The 5,754-nt window shown below is 37.3% G+C and overlaps 1 long non-coding RNA gene across 1 annotated transcript; it reads left to right on the forward strand.

Moving 5' to 3' along the window:
* Positions 1–1,576: 1,576 nt before the first annotated feature.
* On the forward strand, positions 1,577–3,833 carry LOC118968376 (uncharacterized). The gene is made up of 3 exons (XR_005056003.2): positions 1,577–1,742; positions 2,601–2,686; positions 3,389–3,833. It is a non-coding gene; the product is annotated as an uncharacterized lncRNA (long non-coding RNA).
* The last annotated feature ends 1,921 nt before the right edge of the window (positions 3,834–5,754 follow it).

Consider the following 5,754-nt stretch of genomic DNA (forward strand, 5'->3'; position numbering starts at 1 on the left):
TACCTGTTCTTCATCAAAGGCACTTTTCCATTCTGCCCCCTTTTGCCCCCTGAGGGAGCCTTTGTCTCTTATTTTACTGTGAATTCCATAAGGGTGGTGATTATGATTATGTCTGTTGTTATTTTTCTGGTTACTGTAATGTGTAGCATTAGCAGTAGAGAGAAGATGAAGAATAGTTTAAATAGGTTTATTTCTAAAGCAAGAGTCATTGTTCAATCCATTTATCCAAGAGATAAAACATTTTTACACATAACTTTGTGAAGCAGAAGCTTCTTTGGACAGTGTAGGGAAAAGTACATGCAACTTAGTGGGTATCTCAGTGCAGAAGAGAGTGAAGTGGAACAACAATTGATCACTACATGTGTGTGTTGGGGGTGGGGGCTGTTAGAGAGATGCAGCTAGGAAATAGAACAAAACAACACGGGTCTGTGATGAGTGACATAAAGAGGCTCAGGCAGGCAGGCATTCTTCGGTTGTGGCAGAAGTTCGATAGTCCTTGAGACGCAGGGGCACACATCCAGGTCTTGGAAGGGGACTGACAAGAACAAATGCCCCAAGAAAGATCGAAGGTGCTAGAGAGGCAGTCAAGGGTGACTCGAACTGGGACCTTGGTGTAAAACGGTAAGGTTTTTATCCTAGCAGAGAAGTGTTGAAGGGGATTTGATCTGAGTTCATTGAAATTAGAGCTGGCAATGCTTAAATAAAGTGATTGGTGGTTCTGAGAAGTGGGTAAAGGATTGAGTTTGAAGCTGGGGTCTTCAACTATTGGAGAAATGAAAAACAAATTGAGCTCTACAAATATAGTGGAGGCATTATCCAAAAGCAGGTGTGAGATAATAATCCCATTTTGAGGGGGGTTTTATTCGTCAGGATAGTTTTTTCTCCTAGTCACAAACTCTGTCTTGCGAAACCCATACCTTCAAAACATCAACATATTATGAACAGAAAACACCAAACTAAGTAACATTATAGCAGGCTTTTGTTTGTTGGTTTGTTTAATGCTCTTATTACTCTTTTTTGATTTAGGATGTAGTACCCTGTCTTGCAGAGCCTGGCAATATGTGGAGAATATTACTCACTTCAATCATCAAAGCTGAACTTGAATTAAGTTCTACCAACCATTGGCAATGTGACCCAGAGAAAACTATTTTATATCTCTGAGACAGAGCTCTCGATCTGTAAAATAGGACTGATTTTAAGTATCAAGTGGTTTGTTATGAAGATTAAATAAGATGGTATGTTAATTAGCATTTGATAGAGGACCTGTTTTATGGTAGATAGAGTGAATGTTGGCTACAAACAAATGTCTGTGGAATTGAATATGCTTCATTTGTCCTTGTTTTTATCTTATTTTTGGAGACAATAAAGTCAAACACCTGTTGATAAACATGTTGCATTTGCCAAGGTCTTGGTAACTTGGGAAGTGCAATAATATTTCCACTTCAAAGAGGGCTTGGAGATACAGAAGTTCTGGCTCAGAGGTTGTAGAAGTTCTGCTGCAGATACTGATAAGACTAGATCACTTTGGTCCATCTTTCCCACTAAACACAATTTTAAAAGCTGAGATTCGGGTGGACATAAAAATAATCAGCTTGAAGGTGTGGGAGGACAACTGAACAAGTGAGAATTTGTGGGCCAAGACCTGGGACAGGAGGAAAGCCGAAGGAGGGTGACCTGGCTTTGAAGACTGCTTTCTTCCTTAAGGTGGTCGCCAAAGCCTCTGAAGCTGAAAGCCTGGGAAGGTTGGTTTTTAAATTATTTTTGAATACATAATATATTCATAAGGTATGATGTTTACAATGTAGACAGCAAGAGGAATAGTCTGAGGTTTTTCTCATTACTTCTTCTCAAGATACCGTTTTCCTTTCCAGGATGCAACCAGCATTACCACTTTCTGTGTCTCCTTGTGTATCTGTAGATGAGACTATTCTCATGGGGCAAAGTGAGAGAGGCTGGGGATATTTACAAGGAGTGGCGTGGCAGATCCATCAGAGCCTGTTTTCTCTTTCTTTTTTTTCTTTTTTCTTTAAGTGTTCTTGATATACAATCTTATATTGGTTTCAGGTATACAACACAGTGGTTTAACAGTTATCCATGTTATCAAATCCTCACCCCCACTAATGTGGTTACTATCTGTCAACATAGAAAGATTACAGAATCATTGACTATATTCTCCATGCTGTACTACTAATCCCGGGACAAACTTATTTATGATTGAGAATTTTTGTACCCCTTTATTGCCTAACCTCTGAGGCCCCATGGTAACCTCTAGTCACTGTTCAGTGTCTACGAGTCTACTGCTGTTTTGTTCATTCTGTTTTGCTTTGTTTTTATATTCTACAAAGAAGTGAAATCATATGGTATTTGTCTTTCTCTGCCTCTTCAGAGCCTGTTTGAAGCCAGTTTACCATTCAAATAAAGCTATTGCTTATTTAGTCTCTTTCAACTGATATTTTTAAATATATTGAGGGCACACTAATTTTTAAATAAATATTGTATGTAGACACCAATCCATGTATTTACTTCCATTAGCTAGTCAATGTTCCAAAATTTTTTGTAAAATATTTTCTGTAAGTTTTGCAGTTTTCTTCTCTCTCCAGGTTCCTTTTGAATTTTCCAAACCAGGGAAATTTGTGAAAGTCATGATAGACACAGCATGTTGGTCTTACAAAAATACTCAATGGAGGTATGTTGGCATAATGAGGGCTTCTTAAAACCTCCACTAGAATTGTCATCTACCTTGGTTAGAATGGGATCAATTTAACTTTTTCTCAGCATTAGTTGCCTCTAGAAATCTGAATTAATTATAATTCATTCCAATGATGACTTAATCCTGCTTAAGTTAACTGTTTTAATTAATATCCTTGCCCAAATTTATGCTGCTTTTGATACCGTTTTTATACTCTCTTATTTTACCACCTAGCTTTACAAATAGAAACGTGTTTTTATTTCCCACTTCATTTCGTTTTTCCTGTCTATTGAATGTTTTTAATTCGTATCAGTATTTGTTTTTAATATCAATTTGTTTTAAATTTTAAGTTAGTTCATTAAAAAAATTCTTCTTAGTGTTTGAGTTTTTGTCCCTATTCCATTACTGTTTGTAGTCTGTGCTTATTATAAATTTATTTGTGTCAGAAAGAGGTACCAGGACTCAGCCAAAAAGAGATATGGAACCACAAGTTTAAAGAAATTGTTTTTCACTTATAATATTAGGCAAAGGCAAGGTTTTGAGGGATTGTCAACTGGTATCATCTCCAAATTTGTCTTTCCTACTGATTTTAGCCTATCAAATTTAGACTTTCCGAAAGGATTACAGCTTGTTTATCCCATTTCTTGGCTGAGGTTGGGAACTACATTTCCCAGAATTCCCTTTCCCATATGGTTCCAGGATAGAATTGGAGAAAAGAACAATTTGAATGAAATTTGGAAGGTGCATGAAACTGAAGACATTTGTTCTGAAGGTCACTGCTGTCAAACTGGGTAACAGTAGCAGAGATGCCTGGTGAATCCAGTCTGTCCTCGAGCCCGCTTTGTGCCTTGCCTCTCTTGCCACCTGCTGGTCCTGCTAACCAATAGCAGCCCTGGCCCACTGGGATGCTTTGCAGCCGACCCGGAGATGGATCTGCTACACAAAGGCAGCTCTCTCCCCAGAGGTGGCAATTTGAAGAAACCTCTTTGTGAATGCTCCCTCTGCAGTCCCGTTTTGGCAAGACGTTGAGTTTGGTTTCTTGGATTTCTCTGCCAGTTCCAATTTGTCCACTTAGGCTAGTGCTTGCTTGGGATTAGTTTAGGGACAAATCTCTGACCTTGTGATTCCCTTACCAGACCTTCACTTTTGCAACTCTCCTTATATTTGTGTAAGGTCTAATTCTCATAATAAATCCTTTTGTTTTTTTGCATTTATTTACAGTGGCTCTGTTTTCCTACTGATACACTTGGACTTTTTTGATCTTTCTCCTCTTCCATCTTTACTGTTTCAACAATGTCTTTCCTCGTCGTTGCAAAATGGCTACCACATCATACGACATTGTTCCTAGCATGGAGAAGGAGTATTGGCACTAAATAAACTTTTCTCTTTACATTCTTCTCCTATTTCAGGGATGACACATTTTACCAGAAGCCTCTAGCAGAACTCTCTGTAAGTCTCATCAGTCAGAACAGGGTTATATACCGTCCTCTGGTTGCTGATAAAGGGGCTGGGTTGCCATGATTGGTTTAGACCAGTGGTCCAGCTCCCTGGCTGCATATCAGGAACCCCAGGAAACTTTTAAAACATATTTTCCCTTGTGCCCAACTTGCACAGATTCTTTTTTAATTGCTCTGGGGTGGTGCCTGGCATGAATATTTTTAAAATTCTCTCACAGGGATTTAATGTGCAATCACTACTGGAAACCATGGCTTGGAGCAAACAAGGTTCAATTTCTGGGGCTGTTATACAACAAACAGAATCAGGGTTCTGTACAAGGAAGAAGGCAGAAATGGCTGTGGGATAGGCAATCAAGAGTGTCTTAGTGTATTTTTTCATCTATCTGGATTATCTCACCTAAGGATGACTTATAGAATAGAAAGAAATATGACCAAATTCCCACCTATTTTGCATCACACAGTATCACTGAGTACTATCATACTCTATTTGTTATCTGATCTATACGTTCCATTTTGATTAACTCTAGGAATGATGGTAGGACAGCTATTCTCCATTCCTTAATTACTTTAACAAAACCATCTTGAATGTGCTACCAAACCATGTCACACAGGGCTCAAGAAATAATTATTCCTTGATGAGGCACATAAAATTTTAAAAATTTTAGACATACAAATCCCTTGTCAGGAGAAAATTTTAAGCGATTTCCAGAAATTTCACCTAGTTTTGCCAAGGATTTGATGGAAGATATTTCAGTTAAATAAACTACAGAATGCTAAAGGAGCTCTAAGATTGACGTTGGTCAGTATATCATAGTCCAGCTATATCTTTGTGAAATACGCTTTTACTAAGAGCTGTAGAAAGAAAATGAGTACAACTTGGAATATAAGAAACTGTATTCCAATACTCAGGTTACTTGAATGAAAGGAAACACACAGGGTCTTTAGTTTTAGGATCAAATCCATCTATTAAGAATATATTTATGCTTATTTATCCACATATTCACATGATTCAAAATTTAAAAGGAACACCTCTAATGCCTCCTTACACAACAAACAAATAAACCTTAGTTTGAACAAGTCTCTAACTAACAATTTACAGAAAATACAAACAAGGAGCTTATCAAATGATACTATGTGAAGGTAGTCAGCAACATCCAGAGTATGGGAAATCTGAAATGGCAAATGACCTAATTTATTCAACAAATATATTATAGAGGGGCAAAACAGTAATTGAGAAAAAGCCTATAAATGAAAAGAATCATGACAGCCAATTGCACTGTATGGAATTTATGTGAATCCTAAATTGAACAATTGCTTAAAAAAATTTGTTAAACAATCAGGGAAACTCGAACAGTGACGGGATACACTGGATGCTTGATGATACTGAGCAGTTATTGTTCATTTCTGGGTGTGATGACGATATGTGGTATCTTTAGAAAAGAAAAATTACCTCTTAGAAATTCACAACAAAATATATTTAGATGAAATAATATTATATCCGGCAGTTGCTTCAAATAACCCAGTATGGTGGGTGTTGTTGTTAGTATCTTTTGCTGCATTTCAAATTACTGAAAATTGAGCAACTTAAAATAATAAACAGTTCCCATG

Source organism: Manis javanica, chromosome 16, assembly GCF_040802235.1.
Source record: "Manis javanica isolate MJ-LG chromosome 16, MJ_LKY, whole genome shotgun sequence".
Lineage (NCBI taxonomy): Eukaryota > Metazoa > Chordata > Mammalia > Pholidota > Manidae > Manis > Manis javanica.